The sequence below is a fragment of the Schistocerca gregaria genome, chromosome 7 (genome assembly GCF_023897955.1).
Source record: "Schistocerca gregaria isolate iqSchGreg1 chromosome 7, iqSchGreg1.2, whole genome shotgun sequence".
Lineage (NCBI taxonomy): Eukaryota > Metazoa > Arthropoda > Insecta > Orthoptera > Acrididae > Schistocerca > Schistocerca gregaria.
Genome location: NC_064926.1, coordinates 322,908,831 through 322,932,511, shown reverse-complemented (window position 1 = coordinate 322,932,511; position 23,681 = coordinate 322,908,831). Strand labels below are relative to the sequence as shown.

At 43.7% G+C, this 23,681-nt stretch overlaps 1 protein-coding gene across 3 annotated transcripts in view; it reads left to right on the top strand.

The window, feature by feature from the left end:
- LOC126281965 (probable cytochrome P450 301a1, mitochondrial) overlaps positions 1 to 23,681 on the top strand; it is a 135,239-nt gene that overhangs the window by 5,739 nt on the left and 105,819 nt on the right. Inside the window, exon 1 of one of the 3 annotated variants that reach the window (XM_049981339.1) lies at positions 12,460 to 12,554. The exons of 1 other annotated variant lie outside the window; for it this stretch is intronic. The gene's annotated coding sequence lies outside the window, so the exon portion shown is untranslated. Of the gene's footprint in view, positions 1 to 12,459; positions 12,555 to 23,681 lie in introns of those variants that run through there. One more of the 3 variants, XM_049981340.1, reaches the window with a different exon arrangement.

Below are 23,681 nucleotides of genomic sequence, written 5' to 3'. Positions count from 1 at the left end.
CATAGTGCTCAGAGACATTTTTTTGATATCGTTATACCTCTTTCTAACAATCTCTTTTTGAAAGTGTTGGCTCCTCAGTTTGTAATGCATTGACTGAAACGTGGTGCCGTGGTTCAGCGCAATTTTCTGTTCAGAAAAAAAAAAATGCTTTGATACTTAATTCTGCTGTGGTATAGCCTGACGTGAAATGTTGTAATTTCTTGGGTATTGTGTTTGATTATTTTACTGCTTTAACATAAGGCTGTTTCTGATTCGCCATGGGTGTTATTTCATGGTTGATACTATACGTTGTGAGAAGCACATGCTCCACATGAAAAATTTTTGAGTGTTTCCTACAACTTGTATGTTGGTAAGACTTCGGCTGCAGTCAATCATATGCGTTCTTCCATTCAAATACGACGAACTGAGCTCAACGAGCCTTCTTTTGAGCGTAACTGACACAAGGTACACTGAACCACTGAAAACACTGTGATTTGGTGAGTCGTGCATCGATACGATAGGTTACCAGATTTCTTTGCAACAAACTCTCTGAAAATAGTAAGTGATTTGAGGCTCATTTCTGCTGTCGTTTGTTGAATAAATAATGTTGTGTTTTTGTTGCAATCAAGCAAACATTGGCGACCATTATTTGTAGCTTTCTCGCAGTCTTATTTCAACTTAAACGAGTACTTCTAAAAATTGGAAGAGATCCAGATTGTGTAATAGTTCCAGTGCCTTTAGTCCTATAACTGAAAAATAAATCTGCAACTAGCAACAACGTTTTATGAAAGATTTTTTTGTATTGTTGAAAGAAATTATTCATTCAATATGTGTCACAGATTACAGTTTTATTATTCAGTGATATATTAGAAATGCGGTGTTCTCAATCCATCACAATCAAATTAATGCAATTTATTTTGTCAACATTTCAGTCTCGTCCGCATACGTTACACTTATTTATTAAGCTTCTGTTGTCATTTGTACGTTTTGAACTACCTTATTTTGTTGGATATCGGTTGTCAGAGTAGTAAAGCTATCATAATAGTTAACGGTATTTGTGTCAGACCCCTGTTTTAAGTTGTGTTTATGTTCCGTTAGCAACTATAATATACTGTAAGGGCGATATAAAAGTTACCGTCCGAGAGCGTTGCTGCAGCTATTATGCAAGGTAGCGTGACTGTGATGCGTGTATCTAAGCACCGACATGTGGACAAGAGATTAGTGCGGCATCCGTGTCTTCCTGAGCGAGCGTGCGGTAAATGCGGAAACGTGAACTATGGCGACATTATTACTCAATGCGTCCAAACAGTTTCAACGTGGAGCTATTCTTCTCTTGGTTGTCGAAGGACAAATACCGGTAGACATTCGTGGGAGAATGAAGAATGTGTATGGGGCAGCATGCCTGTCGAAAACTACTGTTTGGGAAAAGTACGACAACGATTCTGTTGCTTCATGATAACGCACGATTCCTTATCGCAAATGTCGTAATGGAGATGTTACGCCAACTCAAATCGAAATACTCTTGCACCCGTCCTATAGTCCTGATCTCTTCCCAAGTGATTAACACGACATCAGTCCTTTAAGGAAAGGCCTTCAAGGGTCGAAGATTCCTTTCGGACGAGGATGTGAAGCAAGCAGTTACGGGCTTCTGTTTTATCAAACAGTTATATTCAACCTGTTGCGACGGTGGAATGATTACCTCAATGTTTATGGCGATTTTGCCTGATTAGCATACCGATTCTGGACTACACGACCTTCGAAAGGAAACTTTCTGATCGCCCCTTGTAAGATGGGATTTCAGTAAGTAATGCAACACATTTTCTTCACCGTTTGTTGTGGGTCATAGTGGAATATTCTCTCTTCGGCCCCTATAGTTCCATGAAATTCCGACAGGCAACGGCGCTATACATAGCCTTCAAAATGGTGTCTGTAATGGAGATGCGTTCCAAGCAGAGAACTGCCATTGAGTTTGTTTTGGCAGAAAAACAGAGTATGGTAGATATTCACAGGCGCTTGCGGAATGTCTACGGAGACATGGGAGTGAACAAAAGCACGGTGAGTGGCTGGGCCAGGCGTCTGTCATCATCGCAAGAAGGTGGCGCAGACCTGCCCGATATGTGGCGCGCCTGCCGGCCGCACACAGCTATGACCTCTTGCAATGTTGGAACACAAACACAGCGCTGCTCAATGGAACGTTTCTATTGGTAATACTGACACATCCACCAATTGGAGTACTTAAAAGTGATTTCCCGTTGAGTTCCTCGCAGCCTAGAAAACGACCATAAATAGCATCTGTTTGGCCCAATGAAGTATGCACTCAGTGGAAAGCAGTACGTGTGTGATGGGAAGGTTACTGATGCAGCTGCGACGCCATGCAACAAACCCAATCAGTACGAGAGCGTAAGTCCGTCGCATTGAACGTTGAATATGCGGAAAAAAACAGGGTGTGGAATAATACGATGTATTGGAATTCTGAATAAAAGCAACCTGCTTTCAGAGAAAAGTGAGTTGCTTTACTTATTGAACGTCGCCCCCGCGGTTGGCCGTGCGGTCTAACGCACGCGTACACCACCATTACTCTACCACGCAAACATAGGGGTTACACTCGTCTGGTGTGAGACATTCCCTGGAAGGGGGGGGGGGGGGGGGGGGCAACCGCACAATAACCCTGCGTTCGTTGTGGAGCGGCGGAGGGGTGAAGTGGACTGCGGTAGTCAGGTAGTCGTCGTGGGGGTGTGGACCACTGCTGTTGCGGCGGCGACGAAGCCTCCCCGTCGTTTCTAGGTCCCCGGTTAACATACAATACAATACAATATTGAACGCCCCTGGTATTTGATGGTCCATCTAAGTCGATGGTAAGTGTTTCACAACCAAATCCAGGGAAAAACTCACTGGCTTTGAGGCTGATACAGGAGCCGAAGTAACATGGTCTTTGCTGTAGAAAAAAAAAAAAAGTCTGTCGTTCGCAAAACATCGAAATTTTTAAGTGCATTGTTCAAAGTATGCATAGAGCTCATCCTCTGTTCCAACTTCATCACTGCTGTTCTTAGACTAAGAAACTTAGCGCATTCTTAAGTAGCCCGGGGTGTAGTTATTATTGTCATTGCTGCCCACCTACGTCGTGGGTTGTATAGTACGGAACGACCTGACTTCCATTCCCGGTATCTCCTCAGATATTTTTATGAGGTAGTGAAATCTGTAATGGGGCCCACTCAGCCTCTTGTGATTAAATGAGGAGGTGCTTGAATCGCCGACCTCTGTGGCCGAGCGGTTCTAGGCGCTTCAATCTTGAACCGCGTGACCGCTACTATCGAAGGTTCAAATCCTGCCTCGGGCAGTAGTTCTAAGTTCTAGGGGACTGATGAACTCCGCTGTTAAGTCCCGTAGTGCTCAGAGCCATTTGAGCCAGCTTCTTGAATCAAGAAGCAGGGCACCACAAGGATTCCCCTACTGGAAAAACGGCTGGAAGGACTGGCGACATATTGATGACATGCCTCATGCTCATAGATCGCTGCTGGTACTACTTTACAAACAGCAATGGACTAGTCGGAATAGGACAGCGGCCTAGTAGTTGAATGGTGTTTATGCTATTGCGGTTGTTATTTTGTCATGGTGTTGGTGTTCTGTTTGAAGTGGTAAATGGGTTATTCAACAATATAAAAGTTAATAATAGTATTTGTGCTTTTCGTACTTTTAATCTATATTACAATATTATTTATATGAACGACACATGTGATTCAACTGTTCTCATAACTTGTGCGAAAACATCATAATATGTTCGCAGTTCTCTACACAGGGCTTTCAAAGAAGCTGAAGTCAGCCCAAACAATTTAGTATGAAATCTTGTGGAAAGTACTCCAATGCTTCGGAATCATAAATGTTAAATCTGAATTCATCCCACTGTAAACATAAACTGTAAACTATGAAACACGCACGAAAGGAGAAACTTCAGGGTAATAAAATGCGACAACTTTCGAACGACGACATACATTTCACGGCTCTTATGTTTCTCAACAGAAGGTCAAGAGAGGACATTAAAGTGCAGCAGCTACGAGCCGTCATCGAAGACAGAATGAGGATTTGTATACAACATAAAAGCCTCCAGCGTTGTACCGAAGTGAACCAAGGACTGTGGGGAAACCAGAAAAGAAGAGAATCGAAGCAGTTACGATGAGGTGCTATAGAATGATGTTGAAAATTAGATGGACTGATAAGAAACGAGGGATTTCTGTGCATAATCTGCGAGGGAAGAAATATGCAGCGAACATTGACAAGAGGAAGTGACAGAATAATATCACATGTGGGAGTAACTTCCATGATATTAGAGGAAGCTGCAGAGAGTAAAAAAAGAGGAGAGGACAGATATTGAATATATCCAACAAATAACTGATGAAGTTAAGTTGCTACTCTGAGATGAAAAGGTTGGCTTAGAACAGGAAGTTGTGGTTGGCTCCATCAAACCTGTCAGAAGACTGGTAACCCAAAAAGGAGTATGCAGGCTGTCCGATAGTATGTCCTCAATGTATGATGCACAACATGTTTCCACGTAAAGATGCTGCTATATATGAAAGCGATTTTTTCTAATCTCTCGTCTACATCAGACCGATATGATTCCCTTGGCACAATACGAGTATTTGCGACTTGTTACTAGTTTTACTTTAAGAACGCATTAATATATTTGTTCAATGATCAACCAGCTGGACACGAAGCGCGCTAGCTTGTGGGGCAAGGAAGCGAGCCAGACTCGGATCGAATGTGCGTGGCAGTTTAACGAAGCACACATCTTTCCTCCCTTACGTTACCTGACGGAAGTGACAACAAAATGGCTCTGAGCACTATGGGACTTAACATCTATGGTCATCAGTCCCCTAGAACTTAGAACTACTTAAACCTAACTAACCTAAGGACAACACACAATACCCAGCCATCACGAGGCAGAGAAAATCCCTGACCCCGCCGGGAATCGAACCCGGGAAGCCGGGCGCGCCCCCCCCCCCCCCCCCTAGGCTGAGATAAACGCCAGCAAACGGAAAATAGTAACTGTGCAACGGTTTCAGCTATAAAAGAAATGATTAAAGTAAGCTGGCATACGTGCCACAGGTATGTAGCCAAAACTCTCTGCACTGACCACAAGGCGTCTAAGGCTAGTCTACGTCTCTGAGGGCGGACCAGCGCAGATACAATCGGCCAATCAACATTTAAATACGTTATCTAGTATTTAAAGCAGGCCATGGTATTGCACCACATCTACAACCCATGTACAAGTTCAAGGACTCTATGAGTGCCCTGCTGTGTCCTACGAGCCAAAGCAAAACAGCAAGCCCTATGGCACACGTCTCGCTGAGAGGAGTAGCCTAAACTGATTCCTCTACTATGGATACCAGGTCATGTTGATATGAGAGACAACGAACGCGCCGACCAGATGTTGTGAAAAGTTCACACCTACATCTTACTGAAGAGCTCCTACCATATGGCGCGTTTCAAACGAAATTTTCAAATAAATAAATAAAAAGTGACCCAGTGGAGTATGTTAGTGTGCCAGGACTGCAAGTTCAGAGACTTCTGGTATTGAGCGGTACATCATGCATTACGCGCCATTGTTGTCCTATCCCTGACCTCACGACAAAAGTAGTAATATTAACAGCTTAAGAACATCTCGCATGGGTACTAATAAAACGAGATACCTGTTAAAATTAACGTCCTCCTCCGCTCGTTTAAAAGGAAGTTACACATATTTTAGTAAATTGGGATAAAAATAGTCATCCGCTATCAAGTTGTTGTTGTTGTTGTTGCCTTCAGTCCTGAGACTGGTTTGATGCAGCTCTCCATGCTACCCTATCATGTGCAAGCTGCTTCATCTCCCAGTATCTACTGCAACTTACATCCTTCTGAATCTGCTTAGTGTATTCATCTCTTGGTCTCCCTCTACGATTTTTACCCTCCACGCTGCCCTCCAATACTAAATTTGTGATCCCTTGATGCCTCAGAACATGTCCTACCAACCGATCCCTTCTTCTCGTCAAGTTGTGCCACAAACTTCTCTTCTCTCCAATCCTATTCAATACTTCCTCATTAGTTATGTGATCTACCCATCTAATCTTCAGCATTCTTCAGTAGCACCACATTTCGAAAGCTCCTATTCTCTTCTTGTCCAAACTAGTTATCGTCCATGTTTCACTTCCATACACTCCATACAAATACTTTCAGAAATGATTTCCTGACACTTAAATCTATACTCGATGTTAACAAATTTCTCTTCTTCAGAAACGCTTTCCTTGCCGTTGCCAGTCTACATTTTATATCCTCTCTACTTCGACCATCATCAGTTATTTTGCTCCCAAAATAGCAAAACTCCTTTACTACTTTAAGTGTGTCATTTCCTAATCTAATTCCCTCAGCATCACTCGACTTAATTCGATTACATTCCATTATTCTCGTTTTGCTTTTGTTGATGTTCATCTTATATCCTCCTTTCAAGACACTGTCCATTCCGTTTAACTGCTCTTCCAAGTCCTTTGCTGTCTCTGACAGAATTACAATGTCATCGGCGAACCTCAAAGTTTTTATTTCTTCTCCATGGATTTTAATACCTACTCTGAATTTTTCTTTTGTTTCCTTTACTGCTTGCTCAATATACAGATTGAATAACATTGGGGAGAGGCTGCAACCCTGTCTTACTCCCTTCCCAACCACTGCTTGCCTTTCATGTCCCTCGACTCTTATAACTGCCATCTGGTTTCTGTATCTGCTTCTGTTCTGTTTCTGTTTCTATCAGGTAAACTATACAATATCCTAAAAAAATACTGATTAATTTTCTCTTACATTACCTCTTAATTTATTGAAGAATTCCGGTACCAAGTGTATTTGATTTTTCATTGTCTGTGTAAACGGAAATTTTAAATTCAAATGATTCGATACGTATGTAGAATTCAAATACTCTTTTATGTCTAATTAGATTTTGTGTTGCTGACTGTTTTGTATTCAAACTGTCGACTTGCCGCGGCTTCGCACGGGTAACACTAGTATCTACGATCAGTCGACTTGTTTCTTAATATGTAGCGATGAACACAAACGTTGTGTGTGAACCAACCTGTTTGTTACTCAAAATCCATAGAGAAGTTCCTGAGAATGGATTTCACATAGAGACAGAAAAACGCAGTGGGGACTTTCATTTAGAATACATACAGAGTGTGCTAAAGATTCGGTGCTGTGGCGTCTGTTACTTTTGCTTTCCCCGCCAGGTCACTCCAAACGCCAATTAAGTGTAGAACAGATAGCAATACTTAAATTATTTACTCATCATTATACAAACAATAAATTATATAAAAAATCCTTCCTCATGAAAGTCTATTTGTAAAAACCGTATCAAAATCCCTAAAGTAGCGCCTGACAGCAGCCATAAGACGTAGGATTAAAAAAGTTGCAGGAAACGTTAGCTTACTCAAACGAGAATATACCATTACTGGGCTATAATATAAATGAAACTGAGCATGTAATCTAACATTTTTTCATGTGAAATGAGTTTTGTGTGAAAGAGTAAAGAATCACTGCCTTGAGTACAGTGTTAGACATTGTCAAGTACATTCGTATTCACATTGTCGAATTTTACCTTAAGCTTAGCACTGCTAGCCTCTACTCGACTAGTTAATATTCCCACCAAGAACAAACGGGCCTCTACTGTCAGCCATAACTGTATGTTTTACCAAAAGCATACTCGCGATCAGTCCATAACACAGATGTGATTTCTGACATAATGATTCAGCAGTTCGATCAGACCATGACTGCAGGAGCTTCGAGCTTTTCTTACAAAAGAGTCATGGAAAAAAATGCGCCCAGGAGATGATTCTTTTACAGGGTAACGTCAGGAGTGGAAGGGACTTCACCATCTCCCTGATGGGTTCAATAAGTAACCTATAAGGGGTGTCAGATGGTACAGTGCAGTACAACTGCATCCTGTTGTCAACTATTGTAGACAACTTCCTTTGGAGCCCATCCGCAAAGTCCAGAAAAAGAGAAATCAGTCTTAGGGGAACGGCACTTTGACATTCCGCTCACCATAGGGTTCTCGTGTAAGGTAAAGCAAAGAACGCTATCTTGTCATGGAAAAATACCTGATGTTACATGCAGGTTAGCGCGTTTGGATCTGGCCAATAGTGTTTAATTGAGTCTGTTGCCGCAACGATGGGTTGGAGTTGTTTGGGGGAAAGAGACCAAACAGCGAGGTCATCGGTCTCATCGCATAAGGGAAGGACGGGGAAGGATGTCGGCCGTGCCCTTTCAAAGGAACCATCCCGGCATTTTCCTGGAGCGATTTAGGGAAATCACGGAAAACCTAAATCAGGATGGCCGGACGCGGAATTGAACCGTCGTCCTCCCGAATGCGAGTGCAGTGTGCTAATCACTGCGTGAGACCTTCAGATACTCCACGTACAAAAAAATTTTAGACGCGCTCAATCAAAGCTCGCGCAAACGATGAATTCTGCTCATGATCACCAAGGTATCGTCATGACAGATGGGAGTTCTATATGGAACAAATAATAAGTCACAGCAAAGTACGAGGGTAATCCTAAAAGTAAGATCTCCTATTTCTTTATAAGGACATAGACCTGTTTATTTCTACAATAGTTTACATCAGTTTACAGATTGAACATTTAGCTATTATTCGATATAATCACGATTTCTGTCGATGCATTTTTGTAGACGCTATGGCAATTTTTGAATGCCCATGTCATACCAGCTCGCCGCCATGCTGTTTAGAAAGTTATGAACCTCTTCTTTCACCTCTTCGTCGGAGCTGAATCGTTGGGACCACAATTAAAGCCGACATGTACTGTGAGACTCTGCGCAGAAAAATGAACAAAACCCGACCTCTGTTGCTGGCGGATGGACCACTTATTCTCCACGACAATGCTCGCCCGTATATCGGCAATGTTATAGGCCAAAGACTGCCCGAATGCGTATGAAAAGTGTTGTCGCACCTCCCTACAGCCTCGACACGAGTCCACTGGACTTCGACTTGTTCCTAAAGTTGAAAAAACCTGTGCGTAGTGGTCGTTATCTTTACCTGGAAAAGCTTTCTACGAGTACGAGGGTCACTCCAAGAGAAATTAAAACTATTTTTTTAAATCCATCTTTTATTCTACATGATTGAAAGTTTTACAGTGTGTAGATACATCCTTTGGGAACAATATTTTCATTTCTCCACGTATTTTCCATCCCTCTCAACTGCCTTACTCCATCTTGGAACCAGCGCCTGTATACCCGCACGGCAAAATTTTGGACCAACCTGTTGGAGCCACTGTTTGGTAGCGTACACAATGGAGTCATCATCTTCAAACCTTTTTCCACGAATACAGTCTTTCAGTTTCCCAAAGAGATGATAGTCACATGGAGCCAGATCAGGACTGTAAGGCGGTGTTTCTGTGTTGTCCATCCGAGTTTTGTGATTGCTTCCATGGTTTTTTGACTGACATGTGGCCGTGCGTTGTCGTGAAACAGCAAAACGTCCTGCTTTTGCTGATGTCGAACACGACTCTGTTAAGCTTGAAGTTTCTTCAGTGTCGTCAAATATGCATCAGAATTTATGGTGGTTCCACTTGGCATGATGTCCACAAGAAAGAGTCCTTCGGAATCGAAAAACACCGTAGCCATAACTTTTCCAGCAGAAGGTGTGGTTTTGAATTTTTTTTCTTGGGTGAATTTGCATGACGCCACTCCATTGATTGCCTCGTCGTCACTGGTGAAAAATGATGGAGCCATGTTTCATCACCTGTCACAGTTCTTCCAAGAAATTAATTTCCACCATTCTCCTACTTTTCCAAAAGTTCGCTGCATACCATTTTTCTTGTTTCTTTGTGAGCCACTGTCAACATCCTGGGAATCAACCTGGCACAAACCTTTCTTAACGTCGACACTTCCTTCCCTTATCCCAACGTAGCGTGACAATTCGTTCACTGTGATGCGTCTGTCAGCAGTCACCAATTCGTTAACTCTCTGGACATTGTCTGGAGTGTGTGCAGTACGAGGCCTGCCGCTGCGAGGACAATCCTCAATATTGCCGTGCCCGCTTTCATCACGTAACCTGCTTGCCCACCGACTAACTGTACTGTGATCGACAGCAGCATCTCCATACACCTTTTTCAACCTCTTGTGGATGTTTCCCACTGTCTCGTTTTCACAGCACAGGAATTCTGTGACAACACGTTGCTTCTGACGAACTTCAAGTGTAGCAGCCATCTCGAAGACATGCTGTGACGGTGCCACTCACTGGAACAGGTTGAACTAAGTTTGAGATCAAGCGGCAAGGATGTATCTACACACTGTAAAACTTTCACACATGCAGAATGAAAACCGTATTTTTACAAAAATAGTGTGCATTTCTTTTGGAGTGACCCTCGTATCATTGTTACCCGAGCCACCCGATGAAAAGAAGTGGCGGCCTGGATGGAATATCAGAGCTTCCGAGACGGTAGGGAAGCAGGGAGACTATACTGAAGGACTTTGAAGAGATATTAAACTAAATAATAAATAAACGTGTAAGTGAAACAATTAGTGTGCGTTATTGATGAGTTGTCCCTCGTATAATAGTTTAAGAAAGGCTTTGTATGTGCTAGAGAATTTACAGACAGCATGATGACACGCAGATTCATCTCAGACCTCCCTCTTCCGGCACCCTCTCCCATCAACTTCTCCCCCCCCCCCCCCCCCACTCAATCACCACCTCCCCAACCCCACTCCCCTGCCTCTCAGACCAAAATCCTGGATTCGAGATTCTGAATGGAAGTGGTTGCTGGATTTTTATTTCAAGATCCAAAATGTGAAGAGAAATACGAGTTCTTGCCCAGACAGTCATCACACTGTCCGGTTACGAAACCGGATTTTATACCGATTAGGTTCCTTTCAGATTACGCTGATACAATAGCTCCCTACTTAGCAATCATATACAACCGCTCGCTCACCGATAGCTGTGAACCTACAGATTGGAAAATAGCGCAGGTCGCACCAGTGTTTAAGAAGGGTAGTAGGAGTAATCCATCGAACTACAGACTTATATCATTGACGAGGGTTTGCAGTAGGGTTTTGGAGCATATACCGTATTCAAACATTATGAATCACCTCGAACGGAACGATCTATTGATACGTAATCAGCATGGTTTCAGAAAACATCGTTCTTGTGCAACGCAGCTAGCTCTTTATTCGCACAAAGTATTGGCCGCTATCGACTGGGGATCTCAAGTTAATTTCGTATTTCTATATTTCCGGTAAGCTTTGCACACCGTTCCTCACAAGCGACTTCTAATCAAGCTGCGGGCCTATGGGGTATCGTCTCAGTTGTGCGATTGGATTCGTGGTTTCCGGTCAGGAAGATCACAGTTCGTAGTAATAGACGGGAAATCATCGAGTAAAGCTGAAGTGATATCAAGTGTTCCCCAGGGAAGCGTCCTGGGACCTCTACTGTTCCTGATCTATATAAATGACCTGGGTGACAATCTGAGCAGTTCTCTTAGGTTGTTCGCAGATGATGCTGTAATTTACCGTCTAGTAAGGTCACCCGAAGACCAGTATCAGTTGCAAAGCGATTTGGAAAAGATTGCTGTATGGTGTGGCAGGTGGCAGTTGACGCTAAATAACGAAACGTGTGAGGTGATCCACATGAGTTCCAAAAGAAATCCGTTGGAATTCGATTACTCGATAAATAGTACAATTCTCAAGGCTGTCAATTCAACTAAGTACCTCGGTGTTAAAATTACGAACAACTTCAGTTGGAAAGACCACATAGATAATATTGTGGGGAAGGCAAGCAGAAGGTTGCGTTTCATTGGCAGGACACTTAGAAGATGCAACAAGTCCACCAAAGAGACAGCTTACACTACACTCGTTCGTCCTCTGTTAGAATATTGCTGCGCGGTGTGGGATCGTTACCAGGTGGGATTGACGGAGGACATCGAAAGGGTGCAAAAAAGGGTAGCTCGTTTTGTATTATCACGTAATAGGGGAGAGAGTGTGGCAGATATGATACGCGAGGTGGGATGGAAGTCATTAAAGCAAAGACGTTTTTCGTCGCAGCGAGATCTATTTACGAAATTTCAGTCACCAACTTTGTCTTCCGAATGCGAAAATATTTTGTTGAGCCCAACCTACATAGGTAGGAATGATCATCAAAATAAAATACGAGAAATCAGAGCTCGAACAGAAAGGTTTAGGTGTTCGTTTTTCCCGTGCTCTGTTCGGGAGTGGAATGGTAGAGAGAGATAGTATAATTGTGGTTCGATGAACCCTCTGCCAAGCACTTAAGTGTGAATTGCAGAGTAATCATGTAGATGTAGATCAACAGTGCAGCTTTACTGCAGCGGATTTGGCACTAAAATTTACGCTGAGGCGCTTGGCGGTCGTCCGCGGAGAGGCTGCAAGGCGAAACGGGCACCGCGTGGTTCCGAGACTAGCGCGGCCGGTGTGCCGAGCGCCTGCTGGTGGGGAGCGCAGAAGGCGGCCAGACGCCGAACCGTGCACAACCTCCGCCTCAGCAGTCGCAGCAGCAGCAGCGGCAGCAGACACCTCCAGCCGCAGTTCTGCAGGTCAGACAGCAGTTAGCTAGCAAGGAGACAGCCGGCAGCGCCTCCGCTTGGGCAGCGCCCGCTCCGCTAACCGTTCCGCGCTCTCGGGAGGTAGCGTCCTGTGGGAGCGGTGGTATAGGGCCGCCATTAGGATGGAGGGGTGGGGGTAGGGGGTTAGAATAAAGTAGTGGGGGGATTCGGCTTGGGTTTTGGCTGACATTGAGCAGCAAGTCACTTATTGCTCTTTGACGATGTATGTCAGGTGAATCGAACTTAGCCGGCCGTTGTAGTCGAGCGGTTCTAGGCGCTTCAGTCTTGAGCCGATCGACCGCTGCGGTCGCAGGTTCGAATCCTGCCTCCGGCATAGATGTGTGTGATGTCCTTAAGTTGGTTAGGTGTAAGTAGTTCTAAGTTCTAGGGGACTGATGACCTCAGAAGTTAAGTCCCATTGTGCTCAGAGCCATTTTTTTAATCGAACTTACCGTTCAAAGACCAAAGCGGGCATGAGTAAATAATGTTTTGAGACTGTGAGTCCACGCTACGTATAGATTTAAGCAGTGGTACCCAACCTGGTGGTAATTCCCCCCTGAGCGGTAAAATGAAATTTTCTAAGGGGTAAGAACTAAACGATTCGATTCTGTTTCAGTCACGAAACTAAATTATTTTCGAAAGATCATTACTACTATAGCAATTTTGTAAGACTCTAATGTTGATTATACAGGGTGCTCCATTCATAGTGACCAGGCCAAATATCTCACGAAATAAGCGTCAAACGAAAAAACTACAAAAAACGATACTTTTCTAGCTTGAAGGGGGATGCCAGATGGCGCAATGGTTGGCCCACTAGATCGCGCTGCCATAGGTCAAACGGATATCAACTGCGTTTTTTTTAAATAGAAACCCCATTTTTATTACATTTTCGTGTAGTACGTAAACAAATATGAATGTTTTAGTTGGATCACATTTTTCGCTTTGTGATTGATGGCGCTGTAATAGCCACAAACATATGGCTCACAATTTTAGACGAACAGTTGGTAACAGGTAGGTTTTTTTAAATGAAAATACAGAAAATAGGTACATTTGAACATTTTATTTCGTTTGTTCCAATGTGATACATGTACCTTTGTAAGCTTACCATTTCTGAGAACGCATGCTGTTACAGCGTGACCACCTGTAAATACCACATTAATCCAGTAAATGCTCAAAATGATGTCCGTCAACCTCAATGCATTTGGCAATACGTGTAACGACATTCATCTCAACAGCGAGTAGTTGGCCTCCGTAATGTTCGCACATGCATTGACAATGTGCTAATGTATGTTGTCGGGCCTTGTCGGTGGATCACGATAGCAAATATCCTTCAACTTTCCCCCCAGAAAGAAGTCCGGGGACGTCAGATCGGGTGAACGTGCGGGCCATGGTATGGTGCTTCGACGACCAATCCGCCTGTCATGAAATATGTTATTCAATACCGCTTCAACCGCACGCAGGCTATGTGCCGGACATCCATCGTGTTGGAAGTACATCGCCATTCTGTCATGCAGTGAAACATCTTGTAGTAACATCGGTAGAACATTACGTAGGAAATCAACATACATTGCACCATTTAGATTGCCATCGATAAAATGGGGGTCAGTTATCCTTCCTCCCATAATGCCGCACCATACATTAACCCGCGAAGATAGCTGATGTTCCACTTGTCGCAGCCATCGTGGATTTTCCGTTGCCCAGTAGTGCATATTATGCCGGTTTACGTTATCGCTGTATGTGAATGACGCTTAGTCGCTAAACAGAACGCGTGCAAAAAATCTGTCATCGTCCCGTAATTTCTCTTGTGCCCAGTGGCAGAACTGTACACGACGTTGAAAGTCGTCGCCATGCAATTCCTGGTGAATAGAAATGTGGTACGGGTGCAATCGATGTTGATGTAGCATTCACCAACGTTTTTGAGATTCCCGATTCTCACGTAATTTGTCTGCTACTGATGTGTGGATTAGCCGCGACAACAGCTAAAACACCTACTTGGGCATCATCATTTGTTGCGAGTCGTGGTTGACGTTTCACATGTGGCTGAACACTTACTGTTTCCTTAAATATAATATAACTATCCGGTGAATGGTCCGGACACTAGGATGATGTCATCCAGGATACCGAGCAGTACGCATAGCACACGCCCGTTGGGCATTTTGAACTCAATAGCCATACATCAACACAGTGGTCCAGAAATTGCTTCACTACTCACTTCGAAACAGATAATTGAATTAATCGACAGTACGATACAGCGTAACTATATAAGGGCCACCATACTGATGTACACAGTAGTACTATTATTATTATTACTATTAGTGGCTGTAGTCAGACACAAAGCCTGAAGTTGTCCAATTTCTGCCAATTCAGTAGTAAGGAGTGCAACAATCACGTGGTTTACGAACAATAAACATGGTGCAAACATTTTATCCTGGTTAATTTTAAATGGGGTTAAAGTGAACAGGTCAAGCAAAAGGGTGGGGGTAGGGGTGGGGGGGAGAGAGGGAATGGAGAAGAGTATTGCAGGGGAAGTATGTTCTTGCCTCTCAGTGGATAGTTAGCTTTCTTATCTGAGAACAAGTTGTGGGTAGCATTTGTGATGCACCATGAATTGGTTCGTCAATCATTCTATACCCCCTCCCTCGACCCTCCCCTCCCATCACCCACCACCACTCACACTAACTAGATGTCATTCATGTTTCATCTTTTTAAGGATAAAAGGTGTTCCAACACAAGTCTGCCACTCTAATGTTTTGTTAGGTGCTAAAGCCGAAAATAATGTTGGGGGGGGGGGGGGGGGCAGGCAGGGAGGGGGCGGGTACTAGCTAATCTCTGACTGCACAAAGGAGTAATGAGCCGGCCGGAGTGCTGCGACGTTCGCAGGTTCGAATCCTGCCTCGGGCATGGATGTGAGTGATGCCCTTAGGTTGGTTAGGTTTAAGTAGTTCTAAGTTGTAGGGGACTGATGACCTCAGAAGTTAAGTCCCATAGTGCTCAGAGCCATTTGAACCATCATATTCACTTTATGCAGTTCAGGTGTACAGCCTACTCCGGAAACTACCTTGTCCTCGTACGTCCCGACACTTCGCTGTCCAGTGGGCTTTTAGATCATGGCGATTCAGAGGAGACGATCTTTCTGCTTTCTTTGTAACTGGTTGCACCAAGTTACTTTAGATTTTTTTAATTTGGCTTCCCAAATCGAAAAGCTGTAGCATTGCCTTACTTCTGCATAACGTATTTTGTCCGTTAGTATGCAGCCTCTAACCGCCCTGAGAAATTTTATCACAGCTGAAAATTTTGCTTCGTTCTTCGAGAGTAACTACGTCTCATTTCCATATAATACTACCAGAGCCGTCATTGTGTAATAAAGCTTCAGCATAGTTCCTTTTCTGGTTTTATATTCCAGAGTTCTATGAGTTGTTCCACATACGTACTTAAATTTTCAAAGTTTTGTTTTGTGTCATGTCAGCACTTATCCATAATCGCATCAAGGGGAAATGACCTCTCTTCGGACTGGGAAGCGCCGGAGGTTCTTTGGCGCGGCGTCCAGCCGCAGGTGAAGTGGTTGTTGACTGGAGTGAGGCGAGCCGGAAACTCGGGGGGAGAGGCGTGAGTGGTGAGCCGAGAGCACTGGATAACGCATCACCCCGTTACATGGGGCTTCCAAAACCGGATTTCGTAAACCGATTTCCCAGTTTCTGGGTGGTCACGTAAACACTTCAAATATCGACTCTGGAAAACCGCTTCTAGTAGCCGGTTTTCCAACTCTGCAATCGGTTTTGAATCGTGCTTGGGCTGTCAGGTTTAATCTTTTTTTTTTTTTTAATTTTAGGGTAATATGGACGGAGTGGCTTTCCGTACTGTCAAAGATAAGTAGAAATATTACACTGAAGCTATTTACCCTCGTCTAATTGACAAGAAACAGCGATTGCAATGACTAAATCAGAAACTGTAACACCTGTTTTCTAGGCACCATTATTAACTAGGCTAGCAAATCCGCTTCAGACCTTAAAGTGTAAACATGACAGCGAAAAATGGTTTCCCAAATTCGGTTTTCGTCTTGCGGAAGATCTGTCGCATGCAAAGGTAATGTATGATTGTACTGTGCCTCTGCTCAGAATTTACTGAAGTGGCCTCTTGGAACTGTTTGCCGCCGCTCCTATCTTTTGTGAAATACCGACTACTATTTTTGGTCGAGCGGTCTAACGCACGCTACGGTCGCAGGTTCGAATCCTGCCTCGGGCATGGATGTGTGTGATGTCCTTAGGTTAGGTTTAAGTAGTTCTAAGTTCTAGGGGACTGATGACCTTAGAAGTTAAGTCTCATAGTGCTCAGAGCCATTTGAACCATTTTTTGGTCTAACCCACGACTTTCCGGAGCGGGAAGGAGCGCCTGGTCCGCGGCACGAATCCGCCAGGCCTTGTATCGAGGTCCGGTGAGCCTGACAGTCTGTGGATGGTTTTTAGGCGGTTTTTCATATGCCTCGGCGAATGCGGGCTGGTTCCCCTTATTCCGCCTCAGCTACACTATGTCGGTGATTGCTGCGCAAACAAGTTCTACACGTACGCATACACCACCATTACTCTACCACGCAAACATCTGGTGTGAGACGTTCCCTGGGGGGTCCACCGCGGGCCGAACCGCACAATAACCCTAGTATCGGTGTGGGGCGGCGGAGGGGTGAAGTAGACTGCAGTAGTCGTCGTGGGGTTGTGGACCACTGCGGCTGCGGCGGGGACAGAGCCTCTCCGTCGTTTCTAGGTCTCCGGTTAACATAACATAAAATAACTATTTGCGGTTCGGAGACGAGGTGCTGAATTTACTAGAGGTCAGTCCTTTGCAATGTCTCATTGGTATTTTAAAAGGAACACTATAGGCATTATTACAAGGTGCCACAGTAATAGACAGGTGTTTCTCTAACATTTTTTGTAGCAGTCTGACGCCGTTACGAATGCATGCGTATTATTTGTTAAGCTGATGAAATGTCATTGTTTCCAGTGTGTAACATAAGCCTGTTGCAGGTTAATGAAATCAATATGTAAGTCCCGTGTATATGAGAGCACGGTCTGTGCCTATGAACTCAATGTAATGTTGTTTCTGTAAAAAGGAAGCACACCATATACATGTTCTATGTTTCTCAACGGCTGTATAGGATAGCGGTAGCTGTTGAGGCGTGCTACAATTATGAGTGGAGAATTATTTTATATTCGTTTTAGATTACTGCAAATGATGCTGCAAAAGGTGTTCGTATAATGGGTTATAGCCTGGATCGAAAGACGAAGAGGTTCCATGATTATGGTTTGCTGGATAAATTGGATAAATCAACATGATTGTATTATCCTTTTATAAAGTACGATTTTTGGATTTGTTGCTTTTAAAGATTCTTCCCTTAATAACATACTGTTAAGTCTTTGATTAGCAGAAATTATATTATGCAGACTAAGGCTGCAAACTCCTCTGATAAGATTTTGCTACAACAGTACTTTTTTTGGAGCTTTATTTTGTTAGTCATTCTTATATCAGTATTTTGTACTAGTTACGCTATTTATTCTATGTGTCACTATTGTGTAATTTGGTCAATGAATTTGACCTCGCATTGTATACTCGGTCAATCCACAAGTAATTATTTTGGGCTCAACTTCCTGCTTCCAGTAAAGTTTATATGTCGCAATATTCGGACATTTCGCGTCCATCTTGGGTGAAGATACCTGCTCGAATATTTTGACATTTATGTCAGTTTTGGAGCTTATCATATTTTCCCCATAAATGCCTTCACTTTTGATTTATGTACAGATACTGACAGCCCACATTCGTCAGCTAATACTCCTATGATATACAGGGTGGGGAAAAATTGTGTCACGATAGTTTAACCCTGGGTAGTTGATGCCAGTAGGAACCTAAACTACTAATGTTGTGCAGGTCGACATCACCCCATTTTAAACTACGAAAGCTTGGCGCTACGTGTTGCGACAACCATATCGCAGACCCTCAACCACGATCGTCAACGGGGCAATCCCACGCTCAATCGGGGCGCACTCTTTAAAACAGCGCTCTCAGCATTTGCGAATACTGCCTCGATAGCGGTGCGTAGAGATGCGACATTAGGGTGCTTCATCTTATTGGTAACTCTTTCGACTACGTTTCAAACTTAGTATTCGAGGGGGTTCAAATCCTGGCTGTTTGGGGGCCTGAAGTGCTTTGACTACAACACGTCAATATTATCCGAGAGCCAGTTTTGGACTAAATGGCTGCATGAGGTCTTCGTCTGTCATCCGATGCATTGTTCGCTCGCTGACATTCAGTACTAATGCCAGTTTCTTCAGCGATTGCCCCGGGTCATCCGAAATCAGTACCTGAATCTTTCGGTGACTGCCGTAGTTCGTGACACGCGTTTCCTCGAATCAGGTTTCCTCGATGGGTCAGCGGAACCTTCCGCAGACTTCTCCAAAGCATTATACTTGGCCACAATATCGTAAAAAGTTGATCTCGGGTACCCAAAGAATCTATCTATTTCAGTGAGGGAACACCCAGCGCGAAGACTTTCGATAATCGCTGCTCTTCGATTGTACTCCGCACTTCACCGTAACATCTCGGCCACTTTGAGGTTCTGGCATTTTGAAGTTATGACTGTTTACAAAATGCCTATGGCTTTCAAGAACGGCAATTGCGACTTCCGACGGAACTACGATATGGTGGGAAATTTAAACTGAAATATGTCCAGATTTAAGCGCCGCACCCTGCATAGTGAATAGAGCAAAACTTGTAAAACACCTGCTGTTAGAAGTGAACAAGCTCAAATGGAGCGAGGAGATCAAACAGATAGCATAACGGGCACTCATTCTTATTGAAGAACGGAGTTCGAAACCCCAGTCCAGCCCTTAAGTTTACCAGGGTTTCGCTTGATCAACTGATGCGGATGCTCGGATGGTTCCTTTGAAAATGACAAATCGATTGCCACCATCTTTTTCAAATCATAAGATTGATGGGATGTCAAATCTATCTTGGTCTATATCGTGTGGGTCCCCAACGGCAAACCGATTTGGAAATTGCGCCTGTTACAAACACTTTCAGGTGGCTACTGATTCAATGACAAGAGTAGAGCAAGGTTCGTAACAACCCAATTTCCACTGTTGCCAAATTTATTCAAGATTGCGGCGATGACGTCATCCAAGATGGCGGCATGTAGACTTTGCAACAGTGCATGACGTCTTCTCAGATGGCGGATTTTGGTGGGGAAAATAAGTCAATTATGCTATGTCAACTAACGTAACCTCCAGAAAAAATGGCGGAAATTTTGAAATTTGGCGGCAAAATAGACCAATTCTGCTATGTCCACTAACCTAACCCTCCAGAAGAAAAAATGGCAGGAAGTTTGAATACCAACAAGATAATGCATGCCAAACCGTACTTGTCTTTATTATTATTCATTATTATTGATTATCATTTATTGTCATTCATTATCATTTATTATTATTTATATCGTGCACGTGTGTTAGTTCGTATCTCAGCCATCCGAGGACGTCACCGTGACGTCCTCTATCTATTCCCAACACGAAATTGCTTTTCTTACACTACCTGCCAAAAAAAAGTGAAGCATACAAAAGGGGAAGAGGAAACAAAGTGTAACTTCACGGGTTGAGATGGAATGTGATGTTACCTAGGTGATTACAAAATCGAGTCAAATTTACAAAGCACTAGGTAGTATGAGCCCTTTTATAAGTATGGCGTTGCATTCCATGTGGTCTGGATGCATGTACTTAATCGGTTTGGTACGATGTTATAAAGCCGTAATATCCTCTCTTGAGGTAAGCTGGATCGCAGCTGTTGTAACTGGTCCTTGATATCCCGGATATTGACGCTGGACCGGAGTTGGCGTCCGAGCTGATCCGACACATTCTTCATCGAGGACAGATCTACTGACATTCCTGTCCACGAAAGTACCTCACACCACGCAGCATCTTGGCAGATGAATCTGCCATGTGTGGGCCTGTACTGTTCTGTTGAAAAACGGCAGCACACCACTGTGGCTTGAGAAGTAACAAGAGGATGCAGTAAGTCCATGACGCACCATAGCGCAGTCAGAGCTCCTTCAACCACTACCATCCGTGACCTGACCTAGTGGCTCACCATACGATTTGTATGATTATAGGGTTAATTAGAGACAAGACGAGAAAATAGCGGTTTGTTGCTTTAATTTTGGACACAAATGTAGTATCCAACAGCAAATCAAAGAACCCATCATTGTAAGGACGAGTGTATTTCCTTCTTGTACAACAACTGTGCTGTTTAGGCAAAATAAGTAAAATTTCTTTATTTCTGTCCTTCAGTGTTCTGCAATTTTAATGGCCTGCAGTGTGTTCCCCGTCTTACTTTGCGAGTGTTGCTCAAAACAACGACCAGTCGAGAAGAGAGTCCGTACTGTAGCGTGCGAGCGAATAGCTAGGGCGGAATAACTAGAGCGGCAGAAATGTGAATGCGTGAGAGTGTCAGGCGCGTCTTCCGTCCCACCGACAAGCCGTCTACCGTGCGCTGTTGTTCAGCAACTGGTTCCAGAGCAGAGGAGAAAGCCAATGCCAATCACTCAGATAATACACCCAGAACAGAGTGAGTTAAGAACCTTTCTCCATTGTTTTCATAAGGCCATTCAGGAATGTGATGCCCACATTCACATGCATCTGCCTCACACACTTTTCGCGGCCGCGTGGGATTAGCCGAGCGGTCTAAGCCGCTGCTGTCATGGACTGTGCGGCTGGTCCCGGCGGAGGTTCGAGTCCTCCCTCGGGCATGGGTGTGTGTGTGTTTCTCCTTAGGATAATTTAGGTTAAGCAGTGTGTAAGCTTAGGGACTGATGATCTTAGCAGTTAAGTCCCACAAGATTTGACACACATTTCATTTCACATTTCGCGAGTGTTTCTTTGCTAGACGCCAAGAAATATTTCTTAAGCTCCTCACCTTGTTTCAGTGCTCCCACGGAGTCTGTGCTTTTTAACAGATCGCAGCCTTATTTTTGTCCTTTCTTCGCTTGATTCTGTGATGTTCGGAGCCGCACCTGGTGAACCTTTGTCATAATCGGTCTGGCAGTTATTTTTATCGAGTATTCTGTTTTCCTGAAAATCGTGCAAACTCGTTAGTGGTAGATTTCTTGTTTCAATACCTGTATATTGCTTCCCATACAGTGTACCTACCGACGTGGCCCAGACGCAAGACACCGGATTCGTATTCGGAAGGATAGCGGTTCAAACGGCCACCACGGCGCAGCAGAGTTGTTCGTGTTTAGTGAAGTTACCAGGCCTGGCTGGGTATATAAGAGGCGTGACATAGAGATGCCACGTACTCTTGTGAGACAGCGTTATCAGAACCTGACAGAGGTTGGAAAGGGGCCTCTTGTGGGTCTCCATTCGGTAGGCTGGTCCAATCGTGCAATAGCGAGATTTTCTGAAGTCACAGTGGTCCGATACTGGACTGCATGCAAAAGGGAGGGCAGGCATAATCATCATGATTGCGGTCGACCATGCCTGATCAACACAAAAGAGGATCGCTGTTCTGGGTACCAAGCACATTGTTGAGACGTGGTACTTATGGAAAAGCAGGATTCAGTGTGGATGGGGCCGTACTCAATTACCGTTGGTTGCTCAGTTTTTTTCTGAATCACGTATATTTGAAAACAATTTCTTCCGAATTGAAGCGCCTAGAACCGCTCGGTCACAGCGGCCGGAATATTATGTTCTCCGTCGTCTGTATTATGTGAAAAATTTCGCTCGTGTAAAGCATTTCTTCTCAGATTACCATTATATTAATTATTTTCTATCACAATAACCAGTTACGCATTATTTTTAATTAAGAAAATACACTTATGTGAAACGATAAACTAAAAAACAAAGACAAAAAGTAAATGTCAAATGTAAAATAACTAACAATTTAAATCTTAAAAACAATATAAGTAAAATATGTATTGTTAATAATAATGAACTTTTAGATATTTTAATTCGATATGTTGCAAATTTTCCGACAGCACAATGTGTACATCTAATTTCCCAGAAATGATATTTAAGAAAACTGCTTTGTTATATGAGAATTAGAACTTAAATAGTAGCAACTATTTATTCACAACCGATACAAAAGAGTTACATGTTTGTACCTTTTACTGTCCTTCGAAGTAGTCACAAGCGTTGTGTAGAACCCGTTGCCAGCGATGTGGAGGGCGTAGTATACCGTTAGCAGAGCCTGTTCTGTTGATGGTGCGAATCGAGCAGTCTAATGCCTGTCGAATCTCTGGAACAGTTCTGAAGCGAATGCCACGAAGTGGTTCCTTCATTTTCGGAACCAAATCAGAGTCACACGGATTTATGTCCGGGGAGTATGGTGGATGTACAGCACTTCCCAGTCCCATCGACCCCACGGAGCAGCCACAGATTGCGCTGTAAGCGCCCGCACATTGTCGTGCAAAATTATGGATGGGTTGCGCAGAAAGTGTAGCCGCTTCTTTCGCAAAGCTGGTCGCAGGTGATCCTCCAAAAACGAACAGTAGTACTGTGACGGTCTGCCGTGGAGGAACGTAATGCGTTAGGATAACACCATCACAGTCGTGCACCAGAATCACCATAACTTTCACCATACTGGGGCTCTGAGGCACTTTCGACTTTCGCGGTGACCCATAAAGACGCGATTCGTTGGATTGGCGTTTCAGTTTTGGCTCGTACGATGTGCCCCATGTCTCATCCAGTGTAACGATTTGGTGTAAGATTCGACAGGCAGTAGACCGCTCCATTCCCACTGCTAACGGTATACTACACCTTCCACATGGCTGGCAACGGGTTCTACACAGCGCTGGTGACTACTTTGAAGGACAGTAACTGGTGCAAACACGTAACTCTTTTGTATCGGGCGTGAATAAATAGTTGCTACTACTTAAGTTCGAATCCTCATATAACAAAGCAGGTTTCTGAAATATCATTCCTGGGATATTAGATGTACACATTGTGCTGTCGGAAAATTTGCAACATATCGAATTAAAATATCTAAAAGTTTATTATTATTAAAAATACGTATTTTACTTATATTATTTTTAAGATTTAAATTGTTAGTTATTTTACGTTTGACATTCACTTTCTGTCTTTCTCT